Genomic DNA, 23836 nt, shown 5'->3' on the forward strand with positions numbered 1-23836 from the left:
TTCTGCATGGATGCTGCGTCTGAAATTTTAGCTCTCTATCTCCTTCCTTGTCACAGATATGGGCTTTTCAAGTTTTCTCCAGTTTCAAAAATCGCTGAGCCGGGGGTCAACTTTTTTCCAAAATTTTCAATATTCCCCCATTTGCCCCAAATTTACACAAATTGATGGCATTTCTGCCTGGTTGCTGCGTCTGAAATTTTAGCTCTCTATCTCCTTCCTTGTCACAGATATGGGCTTTTCAAGTTTTCTCCAGTTTCAAAAATCGATGACCCGGGTCAAGATTTTTAGAAAATTTTCAATATTCCCCAATTTGCTCCAAATTCACGCAAATTGATGGCATTTCTGCCTGGATGCTGCGGCTAAAATTTTAGCTCTCTATCTCCTTCCTTGTCACAGATATGGGCTTTTCAAGTTTCCTCCAGTTTCAAAAATCGCTGAGCCTGGGGTCAACTTTTTTCAAAAATTTTCAATTTTCCCCAATTTGCCCCAAATTCACACACATTGATGGCACTTCTGCCTGGATGCTGCGTCTGAAATGCTGCGTCTGAAATTTAAGCTCTCTATCTCCTTCCTTGTCACAGATATGGGCTTTTCAAGTTTTCTCTAGTTGCAAAAATCGATCACCGGGGGTCAACCTTTTTACAAAATTTTCAATATTCCCCAATTTGCCCCAAATTTACACACATTGATGGCATTTCTGCCTGGATGCTGCGTCTGAAATTTAAGCTCTCTATCTCCTTCCTTGTCACAGATATGGGCTTTTCAAGTTTTCTCTAGTTTCAAGAATGGATGACCCACGGGTCAACATTTTTGGAAATTTTCAATATTCCCCAATTTGTCCCAAATTTACACAAATTGATGGCATTTCTGCCTGGATGCTGCGTCTGAAATTTTAGCTCTCTATCTCCTTCCTTGTCACAGATATGGGCTTTTCAAGTTTTCTCTAGTTTCAAGAATCGATGACCCGCAGGTTAACATTTTTAGAAAATTTTCAATATTCCCCAATTTGTCCCAATTTTCCACACATTGATGGCATTTCTGCCTGGATGCTGCGTCTGAAATTTTAGCTCTCTATCTCCTTCCTTGTCACAGATATGGGCTTTTCAAGTTTTCTCCAGTTTCAAAAATCGCTGAGAAGGGGGTCAACTTTTTTCCAAAATTTTCAATATTCCCCAATTTGCCCCAAATTTACACACATTGATGGCATTTCTGCCTGGATGCTGCGTCTGAAATTGTAGCTCTCTATCTCCTTCCTTGTCACAGATATGGGCTTTTAAAGTTTTCTCCAGTTTCAAAAATCGATGACCCTGTAGTCAAGTTTTTTAGAAAATTTTCAATATTCCCCAATTTGCCCCAAATTCACACACATTGATGGCATTTCTGCCTGGATGCTGCGTCTGAAATTGTAGCTCTCTATCTCCTTCCTTGTCACAGATATGGGCTTTTAAAGTTTTCTCTAGTTTCAAAAATCGATCACCGGGGGTCAACTTTTTTCCAAAATTTTCAATATTCCCCAATTTGCCCCAAATTTACACACATTGATGGCATTTCTGCCTGGATGCTGCGTCTGAAATTTTAGCTCTCTATCTCCTTCCTTGTCACAGATATGGGCTTTTCAAGTTTTCTCTAGTTTCAAGAATCGATGACCCGCCGGTCAACATTTTTAGAAAATTTTCAATATTCCCCAATTTGTCCCAAATTTACACAAATTGATGGCATTTCTGTCTGGATGCTGCGTCTGAAATTTTAGCTCTCTATCTCCTTCCTTGTCACAGATATGGGCTTTTCAAGTTTTCTCCAGTTTCAAAAATTGATGACCCGGGTCAACATTTTAGAAAATTTTCAATATTCCCCAATTTCTCCCAAATTTACACACATTGATGGCATTTCTGCCTGGATGCTGCGTCTGAAATTTTAGCTCTCTATCTCCTTCCTTGTCACAGATATGGGCTTTTCAAGTTTTCTCCAGTTTCAAAAATTGATGACCCTGTAGTCAACTTTTTTAGAAAATTTTCAATATTCCCCAATTTGCCCCAAATTCACACACATTGATGGCATTTCTGCCTGGATGCTGTGTCTGAAATTTAAGCTCTCTATCTCCTTCCTTGTTACAGATATGGGCTTTTCAAGTTTTCTCCAGTTTTAAAAATCGATGACCCGGGGGTCAACATTTTTAGAAAATTTTCAATATTCCCATAATTTGCCCCAAATTTACACACATTGATGGCATTTCTGCCTGGATGCTGCGTCTGAAATTGTAGCTCTCTATCTCCTTCCTTGTCACATATATTGGCTTTTAAAGTTTTCTCCAGTTTCAAAAATCGATGACCCGGGGGTCAACTTTTTTCCAAAATTTTCAATATTCCCCAATTTGCCCCAAATTTACACACATTGATGGCATTTCTGCATGGATGCTGCGTCTGAAATTGTAGCTCTCTATCTCCTTCCTTGTCACAGATATGGGCTTTTCAAGTATTCTCTAGTTTCAAGAATCGATGAATTGCGGGTCAACATTTTTTGAAAATTTTCAATATTCCCCAATTTGTCCCAAATTTACACAAATTGATGGCATTTCTGCCTGGATGCTGCGTCTGAAATTTTAGCTCTCTATCTCCTTCCTTGTCACAGATATGGGCTTTTAAAGTTTTCTCTAGTTTCAAAAATCGATCACCGGGGGTCAACTTTTTTCCGAAATTTTCAATATTCCCCAATTTGCCCCAAATTTACACACATTGACGACATTTCTGCATGGATGCTGCGTCTGAAATTGTAGCTCTCTCTCTCCTTCCTTGTCACAGATATGGGCTTTTCAAGTATTCTCTAGTTTCAAGAATCGATGAATTGCGGGTCAACATTTTTTGAAAATTTTCAATATTCCCCAATTTGTCCCAAATTTACACAAATTGATGGCATTTCTGCCTGGATGCTGCGTCTGAAATTTTAGCTCTCTATCTCCTTCCTTGTCACAGATATGGGCTTTTAAAGTTTTCTCTAGTTTCAAAAATCGATCACCGGGGGTCAACTTTTTTCCGAAATTTTCAATATTCCCCAATTTGCCCCAAATTTACACACATTGACGACATTTCTGCATGGATGCTGCGTCTGAAATTTTAGCTCTCTATCTCCTTCCTTGTCACAGATATGGGCTTTTCAAGTTTTCTCCAGTTTCAAAAATCGATGACCCTGTAGTCAAGTTTTTTAGAAAATTTTCAATATTCCCCAATTTGCCCCAAATTCACACACATTGATGGCATTTCTGCCTGGATGCTGCGTCTGAAATTGTAGCTCTCTATCTCCTTCCTTGTCACAGATATGGGCTTTTAAAGTTTTCTCTAGTTTCAAAAATCGATCACCGGGGGTCAACTTTTTTCCAAAATTTTCAATATTCCCCAATTTGCCCCAAATTTACACACATTGATGGCATTTCTGCCTGGATGCTGCGTCTGAAATTTTAGCTCTCTATCTCCTTCCTTGTCACAGATATGGGCTTTTCAAGTTTTCTCCAGTTTCAAAAATTGATGACCCTGGTCAACATTTTTAGAAAATTTTCAATATTCCCCAATTTGCCCCAAATTCACATACATTGATGGCATTTCTGCCTGGATGCTGCGTCTGAAATTGTAGCTCTCTATCTCCTTCCTTGTCACAGATATGGGCTTTTCAAGTTTTCTCCAGTTTCAAAAATTGATGAAACTGGTCAACATTTTTAGAAAATTTTCAATATTCCCCAATTTGCCCCAAATTTACACACATTGATGGCATTTCTGCCTGGATGCTGCGTCTGAAATTTTAGCTCTCTATCTCCTTCCTTGTCACAGATATGGGCTTTTCAAGTTTTCTCCAGTTTCAAAAATCGCTGAGAAGGGGGTCAACTTTTTTCCAAAATTTTCAATATTCCCCAATTTGCCCCAAATTTACACACACACACTGAAATTTTAGCTCTCTATCTCCTTCCTTGTCACAGATATGGGCTTTTCAAGTTTTCTCTAGTTTCAAGAATCGATGACCCGCAGGTTAACATTTTTAGAAAATTTTCAATATTCCCCAATTTGTCCCAATTTTACACACATTGATGGCATTTCTGCCTGGATGCTGCGTCTGAAATTTTAGCTCTCTATCTCCTTCCTTGTCACAGATATGGGCTTTTCAAGTTTTCTCCAGTTTCAAAAATCGCTGAGAAGGGGGTCAACTTTTTCCAAAATTTTCAATATTCCCCAATTTGCCCCAAATTTACACACACACACTGAAATTTTAGCTCTCTATCTCCTTCCTTGTCACAGATATGGGCTTTTCAAGTTTTCTCCAGTTTCAAAAATCGATGACCAGGGTCAACCTTTTTACAAAATTTTCAATATTCCCCAATTTGCCCCAAATTTACACATATTGATGGCATTTCTGCCTGGATGCTGCGTCTGAAATTGTAGCCCTCTATCTCCTTCCTTGTCACAGATATGGGCTTTTCAAGTTTTCTCTAGTTTCAAGAATCGGTGACCCGCGGGTCAACATTTTTAGAAAATTTTCAATATTCCCCAATTTGCCCCAAATTCACATACATTGATGGCATTTCTGCCTGGATGCTGCGTCTGAAAGTGTAGCTCTCTATCTCCTTCCTTGTCACAGATATGGGCTTTTCAAGTTTTCTCCGGTTTCAAAAATCGATGACCCGCGGGTCAACATTTGTAGAAAATCTTCAATATTCCCCAATTTGCCCCAAATTTACACACATTGATGGCATTTCTGCCTGGATGCTCCGTCTGAAATTTTAGCTCTCTATCTCCTTCCTTGTCACAGATATGGGCTTTTCAAGTTTCCTCCAGTTTCAAAAATCGCTGAGCCTGGGGTCAACTTTTTTCAAAAATTTTCAATATTCCCCAATTTGCCCCAAATTCACACACATTGATGGCACTTCTGCCTGGATGCTGCGTCTGAAATGCTGCGTCTGAAATTTAAGCTCTCTATCTCCTTCCTTGTCACAGATATGGGCTTTTCAAGTTTTCTCTAGTTGCAAAAATCGATCACCGGGGGTCAACCTTTTTACAAAATTTTCAATATTCCCCAATTTGCCCCAAATTTACACACATTGATGGCATTTCTGCCTGGATGCTGCGTCTGAAATTTAAGCTCTCTATCTCCTTCCTTGTCACAGATATGGGCTTTTCAAGTTTTCTCTAGTTTCAAGAATGGATGACCCACGGGTCAACATTTTGGGAAATTTTCAATATTCCCCAATTTGTCCCAAATTTACACAAATTGATGGCATTTCTGCCTGGATGCTGTGTCTGAAATTTTAGCTCTCTATCTCCTTCCTTGTCACAGATATGGGCTTTTCAAGTTTTCTCCAGTTTCAGAAATCGATTAACCAGGTCAACATTTTTAAAAAATTTTCAATATTCCCCAATTTGCCCCAAATTTACACACATTGATGGCATTTCTGCCTGGATGCTGCGTCTGAAATTTAAGCTCTCTATCTCCTTCCTTGTCACAGATATGGCCTTTTCAAGTTTTCTCCAGTTTCAAAAATCGATGACCCGGGTCAACATTTTTAGAAAATTTTCAATATTCCCCAATTTGCCCCAGATTTACACAAATTGATGGCATTTCTGCCTGGATGCTGCGTCTGAAATTTTAGCTCTCTATCTCCTTCCTTGTCACAGATATGGGCTTTTCAAGTTTTCTCCAGTTTCAAAAATCGCTGAGAAGGGGGTCAACTTTTTTCCAAAATTTTCAATATTCCCCAATTTGCCCCAAATTTACACACACACACTGAAATTTTAGCTCTCTATCTCCTTCCTTGTCACAGATATGGGCTTTTCAAGTTTTCTCTAGTTTCAAGAATCGATGACCCGCAGGTTAACATTTTTAGAAAATTTTCAATATTCCCCAATTTGTCCCAATTTTACACACATTGATGGCATTTCTGCCTGGATGCTGCGTCTGAAATTTTAGCTCTCTATCTCCTTCCTTGTCACAGATATGGGCTTTTCAAGTTTTCTCCAGTTTCAAAAATCGCTGAGAAGGGGGTCAACTTTTTCCAAAATTTTCAATATTCCCCAATTTGCCCCAAATTTACACACACACACTGAAATTTTAGCTCTCTATCTCCTTCCTTGTCACAGATATGGGCTTTTCAAGTTTTCTCCAGTTTCAAAAATCGATGACCAGGGTCAACCTTTTTACAAAATTTTCAATATTCCCCAATTTGCCCCAAATTTACACATATTGATGGCATTTCTGCCTGGATGCTGCGTCTGAAATTGTAGCCCTCTATCTCCTTCCTTGTCACAGATATGGGCTTTTCAAGTTTTCTCTAGTTTCAAGAATCGGTGACCCGCGGGTCAACATTTTTAGAAAATTTTCAATATTCCCCAATTTGCCCCAAATTCACATACATTGATGGCATTTCTGCCTGGATGCTGCGTCTGAAAGTGTAGCTCTCTATCTCCTTCCTTGTCACAGATATGGGCTTTTCAAGTTTTCTCCGGTTTCAAAAATCGATGACCCGCGGGTCAACATTTGTAGAAAATCTTCAATATTCCCCAATTTGCCCCAAATTTACACACATTGATGGCATTTCTGCCTGGATGCTCCGTCTGAAATTTTAGCTCTCTATCTCCTTCCTTGTCACAGATATGGGCTTTTCAAGTTTCCTCCAGTTTCAAAAATCGCTGAGCCTGGGGTCAACTTTTTTCAAAAATTTTCAATATTCCCCAATTTGCCCCAAATTCACACACATTGATGGCACTTCTGCCTGGATGCTGCGTCTGAAATGCTGCGTCTGAAATTTAAGCTCTCTATCTCCTTCCTTGTCACAGATATGGGCTTTTCAAGTTTTCTCTAGTTGCAAAAATCGATCACCGGGGGTCAACCTTTTTACAAAATTTTCAATATTCCCCAATTTGCCCCAAATTTACACACATTGATGGCATTTCTGCCTGGATGCTGCGTCTGAAATTTAAGCTCTCTATCTCCTTCCTTGTCACAGATATGGGCTTTTCAAGTTTTCTCTAGTTTCAAGAATGGATGACCCACGGGTCAACATTTTGGGAAATTTTCAATATTCCCCAATTTGTCCCAAATTTACACAAATTGATGGCATTTCTGCCTGGATGCTGTGTCTGAAATTTTAGCTCTCTATCTCCTTCCTTGTCACAGATATGGGCTTTTCAAGTTTTCTCCAGTTTCAGAAATCGATTAACCAGGTCAACATTTTTAAAAAATTTTCAATATTCCCCAATTTGCCCCAAATTTACACACATTGATGGCATTTCTGCCTGGATGCTGCGTCTGAAATTTAAGCTCTCTATCTCCTTCCTTGTCACAGATATGGCCTTTTCAAGTTTTCTCCAGTTTCAAAAATCGATGACCCGGGTCAACATTTTTAGAAAATTTTCAATATTCCCCAATTTGCCCCAGATTTACACAAATTGATGGCATTTCTGCCTGGATGCTGCGTCTGAAATTTTAGCTCTCTATCTCCTTCCTTGTCACAGATATGGGCTTTTCAAGTTTTCTCTAGTTTCAAGAATCGATGACCCGCAGGTTAACATTTTTAGAAAATTTTCAATATTCCCCAATTTGTCCCAATTTTACACACATTGATGGCATTTCTGCCAGGATGCTGCGTCTGAAATTTTAGCTCTCTATCTCCTTCCTTGTCACAGATATGGGCTTTTCAAGTTTTCTCCAGTTTCAAAAATCGCTGAGAAGGGGGTCAACTTTTTTCCAAAATTTTCAATATTCCCCAATTTGCCCCAAATTTACACACACACACTGAAATTTTAGCTCTCTATCTCCTTCCTTGTCACAGATATGGGCTTTTCAAGTTTTCTCCAGTTTCAAAAATCGATGACCAGGGTCAACCTTTTTACAAAATTTTCAATATTCCCCAATTTGCCCCAAATTTACACATATTGATGGCATTTCTGCCTGGATGCTGCGTCTGAAATTGTAGCTCTCTATCTCCTTCCTTGTCACAGATATGGGCTTTTCAAGTTTTCTCCAGTTTCAAAAATCGATAACCCGGGTCAAGATTTTTAGAAAATTTTCAATATTCCCCAATTTGTCCCAAATTTACACAAATTGATGGCATTTCTGTCTGGATGCTGCGTCTGAAATTTTAGCTCTCTATCTCCTTCCTTGTCACAGTTATGGGCTTTTAAAGTTTTCTCCAGTTTCAAAAATTGATGACCCGGGTCAACATTTTTAGAAAATTTACAATATTCCCCAATTTGCCCCAAATTTACACACATTGATGGCATTTCTGCCTGGATGCTGCGTCTGAAATTGTAGCTCTCTATCTCCTTCCTTGTCACAGATATGGGCTTTTCAAGTTTTCTCTAGTTTCAAGAATCGATGACCCGCGGGTCAACATTTTTTGAAAATTTTCAATATTCCCGAATTTGTCCCAAATTTACACAAATTGATGGCATTTCTGCCTGGATGCTGCGTCTGAAATTTTAGCTCTCTATCTCCTTCCTTGTCACAGATATGGGCTTTTAAAGTTTTCTCCAGTTTCAAAAATCGATTACCCGGGGGTCAACTTTTTTCCAAAATTTTCAATATTCCCCAATTTGTCCCAAATTTACACACATTGATGGCATTTCTGCCTGGATGCTGCGTCGGAAATTTTAGCTCTCTATCTCCTTCCTTGTCACAGATATGGGCTTTTCAAGTTTTCTCCAGTTTCAAAAATCGATGACCCTGTAGTCAAGTTTTTTAGAAAATTTTCAATATTCCCCAATTTGCCCCAAATTCACACACATTGATGGCATTTCTGCCTGGATGCTGCGTCTGAAATTGTAGCTCTCTATCTCCTTCCTTGTCACAGATATGGGCTTTTAAAGTTTTCTCTAGTTTCAAAAATCGATCACCGGGGGTCAACTTTTTTCCAAAATTTTCAATATTCCCCAATTTGCCCCAAATTTACACACATTGATGGCATTTCTGCCTGGATGCTGCGTCTGAAATTTTAGCTCTCTATCTCCTTCCTTGTCACAGATATGGGCTTTTCAAGTTTTCTCTAGTTTCAAGAATCGATGACCCGGGTCAACATTTTTAGAAAATTTTCAATATTCCCCAATTTGTCCCAAATTTACACAAATTGATGGCATTTCTGTCTGGATGCTGCGTCTGAAATTTTAGCTCTCTATCTCCTTCCTTGTCACAGATATGGGCTTTTCAAGTTTTCTCCAGTTTCAAAAATCGATGACCCGGGTCAACATTTTAGAAAATTTTCAATATTCCCCAATTTGTCCCAAATTTACACACATTGATGGCATTTCTGCCTGGATGCTCGTCTGAAATTTTAGCTCTCTATCTCCTTCCTTGTCACTGATATGGGCTTTTAAAGTTTTCTCCAGTTTCAAAAATCGATGACCTGGGGGTCAACTTTTTTCAAAAATTTTCAATATTCCCCAATTTGCCCCAAATTCACACACATTGATGGCACTTCTGCCTGGATGCTGCGTCTGAAATGCTGCGTCTGAAATTTAAGCTCTCTATCTCCTTCCTTGTCACAGATATGGGCTTTTCAAGTTTTCTCTAGTTGCAAAAATCGATCACCGGGGGTCAACCTTTTTACAAAATTTTCAATATTCCCCAATTTGCCCCAAATTTACACACATTGATGGCATTTCTGCCTGGATGCTGCGTCTGAAATTTAAGCTCTCTATCTCCTTCCTTGTCACAGATATGGGCTTTTCAAGTTTTCTCTAGTTTCAAGAATGGATGACCCACGGGTCAACATTTTTGGAAATTTTCAATATTCCCCAATTTGTCCCAAATTTACACAAATTGATGGCATTTCTGCCTGGATGCTGCGTCTGAAATTTTAGCTCTCTATCTCCTTCCTTGTCACAGATATGGGCTTTTCAAGTTTTCTCTAGTTTCAAGAATCGATGACCCGCAGGTTAACATTTTTAGAAAATTTTCAATATTCCCCAATTTGTCCCAATTTTACACACATTGATGGCATTTCTGCCTGGATGCTGCGTCTGAAATTTTAGCTCTCTATCTCCTTCCTTGTCACAGATATGGGCTTTTCAAGTTTTCTCCAGTTTCAAAAATCGCTGAGAAGGGGGTCAACTTTTTTCCAAAATTTTCAATATTCCCCAATTTGCCCCAAATTTACACACACACACTGAAATTTTAGCTCTCTATCTCCTTCCTTGTCACAGATATGGGCTTTTCAAGTTTTCTCCAGTTTCAAAAATCGATGACCAGGGTCAACCTTTTTACAAAATTTTCAATATTCCCCAATTTGCCCCAAATTTACACACATTGATGGCATTTCTGCCTGGATGCTGCGTCTGAAATTGTAGCCCTCTATCTCCTTCCTTGTCACAGATATGGGCTTTTCAAGTTTTCTCTAGTTTCAAGAATCGGTGACCCGCGGGTCAACATTTTTAGAAAATTTTCAATATTCCCCAATTTGCCCCAAATTCACATACATTGATGGCATTTCTGCCTGGATGCTGCGTCTGAAAGTGTAGCTCTCTATCTCCTTCCTTGTCACAGATATGGGCTTTTCAAGTTTTCTCCGGTTTCAAAAATTGATGAACCAGGTCAACATTTTTAGAAAATTTTCAATATTCCCCAATTTGCCCCAGATTTACACACATTGATGGCATTTCTGCCTGGATGCTGCGTCTGAAATTTTAGCTCTCTATCTCCTTCCTTGTCACAGATATGGGCTTTTCAAGTTTTCTCTAGTTTCAAGAATCGATGACCCGCGGGTCAACATTTTTAGAAAATCTTCAATATTCCCCAATTTGCCCCAAATTTACACACATTGATGGCATTTCTGCCTGGATGCTCCGTCTGAAATTTTAGCTCTCTATCTCCTTCCTTGTCACAGATATGGGCTTTTCAAGTTTTCTCCAGTTTCAAAAATTGATGACCCTGGTCAACATTTTTAGAAAATTTTCAATATTCCCCAATTTGCCCCAAATTCACATACATTGATGGCATTTCTGCCTGGATGCTGCGTCTGAAATTGTAGCTCTCTATCTCCTTCCTTGTCACAGATATGGGCTTTTCAAGTTTTCTCCAGTTTCAAAAATTGATGAAACGGGTCAACATTTTTAGAAAATTTTCAATATTCCCCAATTTGCCCCAAATTTACACACATTGATGGCATTTCTGCCTGGATGCTGCGTCTGAAATGCTGCGTCTGAAATTTAAGCTCTCTATCTCCTTCCTTGTCACAGATATGGGCTTTTCAAGTTTTCTCTAGTTGCAAAAATCGATCACCGGGGGTCAACCTTTTTACAAAATTTTCAATATTCCCCAATTTGCCCCAAATTTACACACATTGATGGCATTTCTGCCTGGATGCTGCGTCTGAAATTTAAGCTCTCTATCTCCTTCCTTGTCACAGATATGGGCTTTTCAAGTTTTCTCTAGTTTCAAGAATGGATGACCCACGGGTCAACATTTTGGGAAATTTTCAATATTCCCCAATTTGTCCCAAATTTACACAAATTGATGGCATTTCTGCCTGGATGCTGTGTCTGAAATTTTAGCTCTCTATCTCCTTCCTTGTCACAGATATGGGCTTTTCAAGTTTTCTCCAGTTTCAGAAATCGATTAACCAGGTCAACATTTTTAAAAAATTTTCAATATTCCCCAATTTGCCCCAAATTTACACACATTGATGGCATTTCTGCCTGGATGCTGCGTCTGAAATTTAAGCTCTCTATCTCCTTCCTTGTCACAGATATGGCCTTTTCAAGTTTTCTCCAGTTTCAAAAATCGATGACCCGGGTCAACATTTTTAGAAAATTTTCAATATTCCCCAATTTGCCCCAGATTTACACAAATTGATGGCATTTCTGCCTGGATGCTGCGTCTGAAATTTTAGCTCTCTATCTCCTTCCTTGTCACAGATATTGGCTTTTCAAGTTTTCTCTAGTTTCAAGAATCGATGACCCGCAGGTTAACATTTTTAGAAAATTTTCAATATTCCCCAATTTGTCCCAATTTTACACACATTGATGGCATTTCTGCCAGGATGCTGCGTCTGAAATTTTAGCTCTCTATCTCCTTCCTTGTCACAGATATGGGCTTTTCAAGTTTTCTCCAGTTTCAAAAATCGCTGAGAAGGGGGTCAACTTTTTTCCAAAATTTTCAATATTCCCCAATTTGCCCCAAATTTACACACACACACTGAAATTTTAGCTCTCTATCTCCTTCCTTGTCACAGATATGGGCTTTTCAAGTTTTCTCCAGTTTCAAAAATCGATGACCAGGGTCAACCTTTTTACAAAATTTTCAATATTCCCCAATTTGCCCCAAATTTACACATATTGATGGCATTTCTGCCTGGATGCTGCGTCTGAAATTGTAGCTCTCTATCTCCTTCCTTGTCACAGATATGGGCTTTTCAAGTTTTCTCCAGTTTCAAAAATCGATAACCCGGGTCAAGATTTTTAGAAAATTTTCAATATTCCCCAATTTGTCCCAAATTTACACAAATTGATGGCATTTCTGTCTGGATGCTGCGTCTGAAATTTTAGCTCTCTATCTCCTTCCTTGTCACAGTTATGGGCTTTTAAAGTTTTCTCCAGTTTCAAAAATTGATGACCCGGGTCAACATTTTTAGAAAATTTACAATATTCCCCAATTTGCCCCAAATTTACACACATTGATGGCATTTCTGCCTGGATGCTGCGTCTGAAATTGTAGCTCTCTATCTCCTTCCTTGTCACAGATATGGGCTTTTCAAGTTTTCTCTAGTTTCAAGAATCGATGACCCGCGGGTCAACATTTTTTGAAAATTTTCAATATTCCCCAATTTGTCCCAAATTTACACAAATTGATGGCATTTCTGCCTGGATGCTGCGTCTGAAATTTTAGCTCTCTATCTCCTTCCTTGTCACAGATATGGGCTTTTAAAGTTTTCTCCAGTTTCAAAAATCGATTACCCGGGGGTCAACTTTTTTCCAAAATTTTCAATATTCCCCGATTTGCCCCAAATTTAGACACATTGATGGCATTTCTGCCTGGATGCTGCGTCGGAAATTTTAGCTCTCTATCTCCTTCCTTGTCACAGATATGGGCTTTTCAAGTTTTCTCCAGTTTCAAAAATCGATGACCCTGTAGTCAAGGTTTTTAGAAAATTTTCAATATTCCCCAATTTGCCCCAAATTCACACACATTGATGGCATTTCTGCCTGGATGCTGCGTCTGAAATTGTAGCTCTCTATCTCCTTCCTTGTCACAGATATGGGCTTTTAAAGTTTTCTCTAGTTTCAAAAATCGATCACCGGGGGTCAACTTTTTTCCAAAATTTTCAATATTCCCCAATTTGCCCCAAATTTACACACATTGATGGCATTTCTGCCTGGATGCTGCGTCTGAAATTTTAGCTCTCTATCTCCTTCCTTGTCACAGATATGGGCTTTTCAAGTTTTCTCTAGTTTCAAGAATCGATGACCCGGGTCAACATTTTTAGAAAATTTTCAATATTCCCCAATTTTTCCCAAATTTACACAAATTGATGGCATTTCTGTCTGGATGCTGCGTCTGAAATTTTAGCTCTCTATCTCCTTCCTTGTCACAGATATGGGCTTTTCAAGTTTTCTCCAGTTTCAAAAATTGATGACCCGGGTCAACATTTTAGAAAATTTTCAATATTCCCCAATTTGTCCCAAATTTACACACATTGATGGCATTTCTGCCTGGATGCTCGTCTGAAATTTTAGCTCTCTATCTCCTTCCTTGTCACAGATATGGGCTTTTCAAGTTTTCTCCAGTTTCAAAAATTGATGACCCTGTAGTCAACTTTTTTAGAAAATTTTCAATATTCCCCAATTTGCCCCAAATTCACACACATTGATGGCATTTCTGCCTGGATGCTGTGTCTGAAATTTAAGCTCTCTATCTCCTTCCTTGTTACAGATATGGGCTTTTCAAGTTTTCTCCAGTTTTAAAAATCGATGACCCGGGGGTCAACATTTTTACAAAATTTTCAATATTCCCCAATTTGCCCCAAATTTACACACATTGATGGCATTTCTGCCTGGATGCTGCGTCTGAAATTGTAGCTCTCTATCTCCTTCCTTGTCACAGATATGGGCTTTTCAAGTTTTCTCTAGTTTCAAGAATCGATGAATTGCGGGTCAACATTTTTTGAAAATTTTCAATATTCCCCAATTTGTCCCAAATTTACACAAATTGATGGCATTTCTGCCTGGATGCTGCGTCTGAAATTGTAGCTCTCTATCTCCTTCCTTGTCACAGATATGGGCTTTTCAAGTTTTCTCTAGTTTCAAGAATCGATGAATTGCGGGTCAACATTTTTTGAAAATTTTCAATATTCCCCAATTTGTCCCAAATTTACACAAATTGATGGCATTTCTGCCTGGATGCTGCGTCTGAAATTTTAGCCCTCTATCTCCTTCCTTGTCACAGATATGGGCTTTTAAAGTTTTCTCTAGTTTCAAAAATCGATCACCGGGGGTCAACTTTTTTCCGAAATTTTCAATATTCCCCAATTTGCCCCAAATTTACACACATTGACGACATTTCTGCATGGATGCTGCGTCTGAAATTGTAGCTCTCTATCTCCTTCCTTGTCACAGATATGGGCTTTTCAAGTTTTCTCCAGTTTCAAAAATTGATGACCCGGGTCAACATTTTTACAAAATTTTCAATATTCCCCAATTTGCCCCAAATTTACACAGATTGATGGCATTTCTGCCTGGATGCTGCGTCTGAAATTGGAGCTCTCTATCTCCTTCCTTGTCACAGATATGGGCTTTTCAAGTTTTCTCTAGTTTCAAGAATCGATGACCCGCGGGTCAACATTTTTAGAAAATTTTCAATATTCCCCAATTTGTCCCAAATTTACACAAATTGATGGCATTTCTGTCTGGATGCTGCGTCTGAAATTTTAGCTCTCTATCTCCTTCCTTGTCACAGATATGGGCTTTTCAAGTTTTCTCCAGTTTCAAAAATTGATGACCCGGGTCAACAATTTTAGAAAATTTTCAACATTCCCCAATTTGTCCCAAATTTACACAAATTGGTGGCATTTCTGTCTGGATGCTGCGTCTGAAATTTTAGCTCTCTATCTCCTTCCTTGTCACAGATATGGGCTTTTCAAGTTTTCTCCAATTTCAAAAATTGATGACCCTGGTTAACATTTTTAGAAAATTTTCAATATTCCCCAATTTGCCCCAAATTTACACACATTGATGGCATTTCTGCCTGGATGCTGCGTCTGAAATTGTAGCTCTCTATCTCCTTCCTTGTCACAGATATGGGCTTTTCAAGTTTTCTCCAGTTTCAAAAATCGATTACCCGGGGGTCAACTTTTTTCCAAAATTTTCAATATTCCCCAATTTGTCCCAAATTTACACAAATTGATGGCATTTCTGCCTGGATGCTGCGTCTGAAATTTTAGCTCTCTATCTCCTTCCTTGTCACAGATATGGGCTTTTCAAGTTTTCTCTAGTTTCAAGAATCGATGACCCGCCGGTCAACATTTTTCGAAAATTTTCAATATTCCCCAATTTGTCCCAAATTTACACAAATTGGTGGCATTTCTGTCTGGATGCTGCGTCTGAAATTTTAGCTCTCTATCTCCTTCCTTGTCACAGATATGGGCTTTTCAAGTTTTCTCCAATTTCAAAAATTGATGACCCTGGTTAACATTTTTAGAAAATTTTCAATATTCCCCAATTTGCCCCAAATTTACACACATTGATGGCATTTCTGCCTGGATGCTGCGTCTGAAATTGGAGCTCTCTATCTCCTTCCTTGTCACAGATATGGGCTTTTCAAGTTTTCTCTAGTTTCAAGAATCGATGACCCGCGGGTCAACATTTTTAGAAAATTTTCAATATTCCCCAATTTGTCCCAAATTTACACAAATAGATGGCATTTCTGTCTTGATGCTGCGTCTGAAATTTTAGCTCTCTATCTCCTTCCTTGTCACAGATATGGGCTTTTCAAGTTTTCTCCAGTTTCAAAAATCGATGACCCGGGGGTCAACTTTTTTCCAAAATTTTCAATATTCCCCAATTTGCCCCAAATTTACACACATTGATGGCATTTCTGCCTGGATGCTGCGTCTGAAATTGTAGTTCTCTATCTCCTTCCTTGTCACAGATATGGGCTTTTAAAGTTTTCTCCAGTTTCAAAAATCGATGACCCAGGGGTCAACTTTTTTCCAAAATTTTCAATATTCCCCAATTTGCCCCAAATTTACACACATTGATGGCATTTCTGCCTGGATCCTGCGTCTGAAATTGTAGCTCTCTATCTCCTTCCTTGTCACAGATATGGGCTTTTCAAGTTTTCTCCAGTTTCAAAAATTGATGACCCGGGTCAACATTTTTAGAAAATTTTCAATATTCCCCAATTTGCCCCAAGTTTACACACATTGATGGCATTTCTGCCTGGATGCTGCGCACTTTCATCATCATCATCATCATCATCATCATCATCATCATCGTCACACAGTGGCTGGTGTACTTCACTTCTCATGTGCATTCAATCTTCTCATATTATGCCCATGTGCAATACTCATTTTCTGAATGTATGCTTTCATATAAGATAAGATAAGATACAACTTTATTCTCCTGAGGGAAATTGGGTGTTGACAGAGGTAGTGAAACATGAGGGAGGAGGACCAGGTGAGGCCTGCTGCTCAGAGGGACAAAATGTTTACGGCACCGGGTATTCCCAGGCGGTCTCCCATCCAAGTACTAACCTGGCCCGACGCTGCTTAGCTTCCGAGATCAGACGAGATCAGGCGTGTTCAGAGTGGTATGGCCGTAAACGAGGAGAGCAGCCACACAGAGGCACTTTATAGGTGAGACAGACCAGGTTCAAGTCACCTTGTACACATGACTACACTCACGTTCATGTATATCACAATTTACATGATGCCTTCATCAGAAACACACATTTCTGGATAATGAAGTCTTACCTTAATGAAACTGATAATCATCACATAGAACATACAGAGGGACCACTTACATCACTGACGCATACTTTCATCATCATCATCATCATCATCCTCATCATCATCATTGTCAGACAGTGGCTCGTGTTCTTCACTTCTCATGTGCATTCAATCATCTCATATTGTGCCCATGTGCAATACTCATTTTCTGAATGTATGCTTTCATATAAGATAAGATAAGATACAACTTTATTCTCCCGAGGGACATTGGGTGTTGACAGAGGGAGTGAAACATGAGGGAGGAGGACCAGGTGAGGCCTGCTGCTCAGAGGGCCAAAATGCTTACGGCACCGGGTATTCCCAGGCGGTCTCCCATCCAAGTACTAACCTGGCCCGACGCTGCTTAGCTTCCGAGATCAGACGAGATCAGGCGTGTTCAGAGTGGTATGGCCGTAAACGAGGAGAGCAGCCACACAGAGGCTCTTTATAGGTGAGACAGACCCAGTTCAAGTCACCGTGTACGCATGACTACACTCAAGTTCATGTATATCACAATTTACATGATGCCTTCATCAGAAACACACATTTCTGGATAATGAAGTCTTACCTAATGAAACTGATAATCATCACATAGAACATACAGAGGGACTACTTACATCTCTGATGCTCACTTTCATCCTCATCATCATCATTGTCACACAGTGGCTCGTGTTCTTCACTTCTCATGTGCATTCAATCTTCTCATATTATGACCATGTGCAATACTCATTTTCTGAATGTATGCTTTCATATAAGATAAGATAAGATACAACTTTATTCTCCCGAGGGAAATTGCGTGTTTACAGAGGGAGTGAAACATGAGGAAGGAGGACCAGGTGAGGCCTGCTGCTCAGAGGGCCAAAATGCTAACGGCACCGGGTATTCCCAGGCGGTCTCCCATCCAAGTACTAACCTGGCCGGACGCTGCTTAGCTTCTGAGATCAGAAGAGATCGGGCGTGTTCAGAGTGGTATGGCCGTAAACGAGGAGAGCAGCCACACAGAGGCTCTTTATAGGTGAGACAGACCCAGTTCACGTCACCGTGTACACATGACTACACTCAAGTTCATGTATATCACAATTTACATGATGCCTTCATCAGAAGAACACTTACATTTCAGATAAGATAAGATACAACTTTATTCTCCAGAGGGAAATTGCGTATTGACAGAGGGAGTGAAACATGAGGGAGGAGGACCAGGTGAGGCCTGCTGCTCAGAGAGGCCAAAATGCTTACGGCACCGGGTATTCCCAGGCGGTCTCCCATCCAAGTACTAACCTGGCCGGACGCTGATTAGCTTCCGAGATCAGACGAGATCGGGCGTGTTCAGAGTGGTATGGCCGTAAACGAGGAGAGCAGCCACACAGAGGCTCTTTATAGGTGAGACAGACCCAGTTCATGTCACCGTGTACACATGACTACACTCAAGTTCATGTATATCACAATTTACATGATGCCTTCATCAGAAACACACATTTCTGGATAATGAAGTCTTACCTAATGAAACTGATAATCATCACATAGAATATACAGAGGGACCACTTACATCTCTGATGCTCACTTTCATCATCATCATCATCATCATCATCATCATCATCGTCACACAGTGGCTCGTGTACTTCACTCCTCATGTGCATTCAATCATCTCATATTATGCCCATGTGCAATACACATTTTCTGAATGTATGCTTTCATATAAGATAAGATAAGATACAACTTTATTCTCCCGAGGGAACTTGCATGTTCACAGAGTGAGTGAAACATGAGGGAGGAGGACCAGGTGAGGCCTGCTGCTCACAGGGCCAAAATGCTTACGGCACCGGGTATTCCTAGGCGGTCTCCCATCCAAGTACTAACCTGGCCCGACGCTGCTTAGCTTCTGAGATCAGACGAGATCGGGCGTGTTTTTTTTTTTCTCTTTTATTATCAAAAAATAATTATTTTTACAAATACATTTTACACAAGTAAATACAAGTCATTTCAAATCAATTCAAATTATTTCCAACAATCCATAACACCATTCATCACATTTTTTTTTTTTCTTTTTTTTTTTTTTCCTTCACCCATCACCCCTCACCCTTGACCTATTGACATTTGCACCCCACCCTGATTTCCACACACAAATAGACAGTTATCTTCCAGCACCTTTTGTTTGAAATTCTTGTCCCCACCATCCCACAGCAGACTCACATTCCTTTTCATAAAGTTACAGAAAAATCTCCAGATGTTCACTTTTTTGTCCTCGAAATGTGAATAGTTTCTCCGAAGTCTGATGACATGTTTGGCATAACTCAGAATGTAATTGATAAGCCATTTGTTCACCCCTGCTTTCCTTTCCTTATACCCAAATAGAAAAAACCTCTCCCATTTTTCCTTTTCCGTGATTGTGACTCTACATTTTTGAAAGCATTGGTCCAGTTTCTCAAAAAACACTTTTAACTCCTTACATTCAAAAATAAAGTGCCTAAATGTCTCCACTTCCACCTCACATATATCACAAACCTTGCTGTTGAGTCTATTTATCTGGTTTAGCACCAAATTGACAAATATTCTATTGTGTCTGAGCCTGAAATTTGTATCAAAGCACTCTGATGAAATGAACTTCACATTTAGATCTGACCAAATGTGCTCCCTCTTAAGCCCATGGAACTGCCTTAGCCATACTTCCTCAGCTGCCGCTTTCTTCTTTTCCTTTCCCAAAAACACTCTATATAGTATCTTGGAGTTAACTGATCGTATGTCATGCTCTTTCCCTCCTTGGATGAGGGAGAAACTGACCAACTCCAGAGCCTTCTCTGCCCTCCTCCCCTTCACCAGCGCCACCCAGCTACGAGGTAACCCCTCTAAAATTCTCTGGCATAGTCTTTTGATCTCTATTGGTCTCACTTTCCCTAATCTTCCCCTGACCTCCTGGATTACTTCCTCCTGCAGAAATCCACCACCTCTTTGGATAAAGTGCTTCACCTGATTTAAACCTAGTTCCTCCAAGTACCTCCCTGAAAATACCTTCCCCTGACACCTTATTGCCGGATTTCTGAAAACTGGTTGGTGTAACACCTGCTCCGCAGTCTCACATCTAAACTTTAAATCCCCCAGTAAAATATTCCACGCTTCAAGTATTTCCCCTGTAAATGCATTAACCTGTGCTCCTTCCCTTTGCTCCGTTTCCCTACATAGATTAAACACTCCTCTATTATCCCACCCCTGTAGGCAAGAGTCGAGGCACTTCTGCCACGCGTAAATCTTTGCGTTTCCCATAAATTTCCCTAACAGTCGAATCCGTGCACTAAGCTTTTTACTTTTCAGGTCCACCAATTTCAAACCGCCCTCCTTCTGCCCATTGATGAGCACCTTCCTGGCTATCAAATGCTGTTTTTTATTCCAGATGAAAGCACTCATCATGTCATTCAGCTTTCCTATTACCCTGTCCGGCATTTCACAGACTCTTAGCGCATACTGACACTTGGACAGGAGGAGGGCGTTAGTTACTATCACTTTACCCCTTAGATTCAATTTCCTCCCGGACCAGAAATCCAATCGCATTTTGATTTTTCCCTCTATTTCACCCCACGTTTGTTTTGTTGCTGCATCTCGATTCTTACCTACGTATACACCCAAAACCTTCACCATTTCATTTCTCTTTACAAAATTCCATTTATTTACACAATCGAAACCATCACCAAAGCCCATTAGCTCGGTTTTTTCCCCATTGATTTTGGCCCCAGATGCCCTCTCATAGCACTCTACATGCTGCAGCACCCTGTCTACACTCTTCTCATCCCTAACCGTAATACTTATGTCATCTGCGTACTGGTAGATTTTCGTGTCCGTTTTATCTTCCATTTCAATCCCCAAAATCCCTGGGTCCCTCCTAATGAGGGCAGACAAGGGTTCTGCCGCTATGGAGTATAACATAGCTGAAAGCGGGCATCCTTGCCTGATTGACCTCTCCAGAGCGAAGCTCTCAGTTAACCTCCCGTTTATTTTCACCCTACTGATGGCATTCCTATATATTAACCTAATCCATTTAGTGAAACCTTCCCCGAAACCCATCTTTTCCAGTGTTTTAAACAAAAAATCATGATCCACCCTATCAAACGCCTTCTCTAAATCAACCCCTATGTACAGCCCTCCCTTCTGATTCATTTTGTCAAAGATGTCCTGGATCGATAAGATGATGTCACTAATGTCTCTCCCTACCACACCATAACACTGACAGGGATTCACCACTGTGCCTATCACCTCCTTCAATCTGTTTGCCAGGATTTTAGCCAGTATTTTATAATCTGTATTTAGCAGACTAATTGGCCTATAATTCCCCAAATCACCTTTGTCACCCTTATTCTTATACACCACTCGGATTAGCCCCGTGAAGAAGTCCCCAGATGCTTTCCCCTCCCGCTCCATGCATTGAAAGATTCTCAGGAGAATTGGCTTCATCACCTGTTTAAAGGTGATGTAAAATTCCCCCGATAACCCATCCAGCCCTGGACTTTTGTTCTTATTCAAACCATTTATTGCTCTTTCCAATTCTTCCTCTGTTATGTTTTTATCACAGTCTGCTCTGTCATCTTCCCCTAATTTTTTTTCTATCCCTTCAAAAACACTGTGGTCTGTAGAGTTTACCTCCATCTTTGAAAAAAGTGTTTTAAAATGTTTATGAGCCACCTCCAGCATTTCCTCTGTCTTCTCCATTGTCTTACCCTCTTAATTTTTCAGGTTTTGCAGATGAGCTTTCTTTTGCTGTCTTTTTTCAAGCCCTAAAAAGAAACTTGTATTCTTTTCCCCTTCTAAAATATCCTTCATCCTCGATCTGATAGCTGCCCCTCTGCTCCGTTTCTTCTCAAGCTCATCTAATTGTTTTCTCAGCATGAGATATTTTAGATTGTTGAAGTTTTCCTCTGCAATCGACCTTTCCAGCTCTTTATTAATCTGGTCTCTTAAACTATACTCAGTCCTTCTTTCCTTCTCCATTTTATTTTTACAATAGTTTATTGTCACTTTTTTGATGTGCAATTTCACCTCCTCCCACCACTCCCCCATATTTATACAACCCTCACCCTGCAGTTCTCTTTTTCTTTCTTTCAGTAGATTTTCAACTTTCTCCCTATATTTTCCATCCAGCAAAACACTGTTATTTAAACACCATAACCCTCCACCTTTGTGCTCTTTCTCCCCCAGCTCCACCCATAACCTTGCATGATCGCTAAACCCTGTGAACTCATACCAGCATTTTGAAATCTTTTTTTCCAGCCCAGATGCTAATAGACATAAGTCAATCCTGGACTGTTTAAGTTTCCCCAGAACCGTCTGTCGTCTGGAAAAGCCCCTTTCTCCCATATTGCGCACCCTCCACAGATCTACCAGGTTGAAATAGTCAAAAAGCTCATTTAGCGATTTCCTACTTATATCACTTTTGTATGTATTGTTGCTTGATATATCCAATCTCGTAAGTGCACAGTTAAAATCCCCCACTACACAAATGTTCCCTCCCAAATGCGGTTTTAGTTGATCAAAGAAAATTCCACGCTTGTTGTCCTCATTCGGTGCATAAATATTCAAAAGTTTGTAAAGCACATTCCTGTAAATAAATTCAATACCGATCACCCTTCCCTCATCATCTGTTGAGAATATTTGCTCTGAGCACAGTACATGCACCTGGTGGGGCAGCACTGAGACACAAGCCAGAGCAACCCCGGGGTTTTCCTCTCACTTGTTTCATTTGTACCTTGCTGCAAATAAACATTTTACTTGGATCTGAAGACTGGTTTCCTCAACTGCTTTTAGACTATAGCTGAAGACAAGTTTTTTACTAGCCAGAACCTTTGAAGACTGATTAGAAGTGAACTATTGACGTACTATTGCCACGTCATTTGGCGAGCTAATAGCCAGGAGGGACGGTGCGGCCGAGGGACCAGTGGGGTCGTCAGAGGAGGTGGGACCAACCCAAGGGCCCAAAATCCACCAGAAAGGTGAGAAACAATTCCTTTTTCCAAATTTATTGGGTGGCGTCCCTGGCCTTTGTCTGATCCCACGGTCACAAGGTATTGTCACCTCTCCCAAAAAGACCTAGATTTAGAATTAATGAGATAAGTATTGACTAACAAATAAGAGTTGAAAACTGTCGTCAGATCCAAGATTAAGAATGACTGATTCTGACACGATGGGATGATGGATAAATGTCAAAGAGTGATATTTAATTGTTTGATCTGTATGTGGCTTTGTTTGTCATTGGTCTGTTGGGCTGGTATGATCTATGCGTTCGTGAAATATGCAGAGAAACTCTCAAAAGAATCAGTAAGAAGGAGTATGAATATGAGTGTGAATGGAATTTAAGCATTTATTGTTGTGAAGTTATTTAAGGGAAAAATCTATACCACAGGGATGGTATGAGATAAGAGTAAAAGTACCGCTGGAAGACGTCTGTCGCCGTGCCCTCTCAGGGGCGACTCCAAGCAGGGAAAAAGCAATGTCGCTGTGCCCTTTCAGGGACGACCAAAGCTAGATAAAAGAATAAGTTATTTAATGTAGAAGTACCGCTTGAAGACGTCTGTCGCCGTGCCCTCTCTGGGGCGACACAAGCAGGGAAAGAAGAAATCTGAAGAAAGTCGCCGTGCCCTCTCCGGGGCGACTCAGATGTAGAAGAGTACCGGGCAGGGAGCCCAGGGAAGTAACTGGCAGGAAGCCAGAAGAAGTACCGGGCAGAGAGCCCAGGGAAATAACTGGCAGAGAGCCAGGGGTAGTAACTGGCAGGAAGCCAGAGCATTTTGTTTTAAAAGGCCTTGTGTATATATGTGTAAATAGAGGATAAGGAAGGAGTAGTGGAGAAAGAAAAAGTGGATAGAACTATAAACAGTATACGCTACATTTGTGCATGCATATTAT

General features: G+C 40.1%; 3 non-coding genes and 1 pseudogene across 3 annotated transcripts; all 4 read right to left on the reverse strand.

Annotated features, from left to right (window-relative positions):
• Nucleotides 1-16668: 16668 nt before the first annotated feature.
• Nucleotides 16669-16787, reverse strand: LOC143005546 (5S ribosomal RNA). Its single transcript, XR_012964052.1, has one exon. It is a non-coding gene; the product is annotated as a 5S ribosomal RNA (ribosomal RNA).
• Nucleotides 16788-17251: 464 nt separating this feature from the next.
• Nucleotides 17252-17370, reverse strand: LOC143005558 (5S ribosomal RNA). Its single transcript, XR_012964063.1, has one exon. It is a non-coding gene; the product is annotated as a 5S ribosomal RNA (ribosomal RNA).
• Nucleotides 17371-17815: 445 nt separating this feature from the next.
• Nucleotides 17816-17934, reverse strand: LOC143005567 (5S ribosomal RNA; annotated as a pseudogene).
• Nucleotides 17935-18180: 246 nt separating this feature from the next.
• On the reverse strand, nt 18181-18299 carry LOC143005550 (5S ribosomal RNA). Its single transcript, XR_012964055.1, has one exon. It is a non-coding gene; the product is annotated as a 5S ribosomal RNA (ribosomal RNA).
• Nucleotides 18300-23836: the final 5537 nt, after the last annotated feature.

The sequence above is a fragment of the Genypterus blacodes genome, unplaced genomic scaffold (genome assembly GCF_046128005.1).
Source record: "Genypterus blacodes isolate CSIRO-AG114 ecotype Tasmania unplaced genomic scaffold, CSIRO-AGI_Gbla_v1 ptg000070l_1, whole genome shotgun sequence".
NCBI classification, from domain to species: domain Eukaryota; kingdom Metazoa; phylum Chordata; class Actinopteri; order Ophidiiformes; family Ophidiidae; genus Genypterus; species Genypterus blacodes.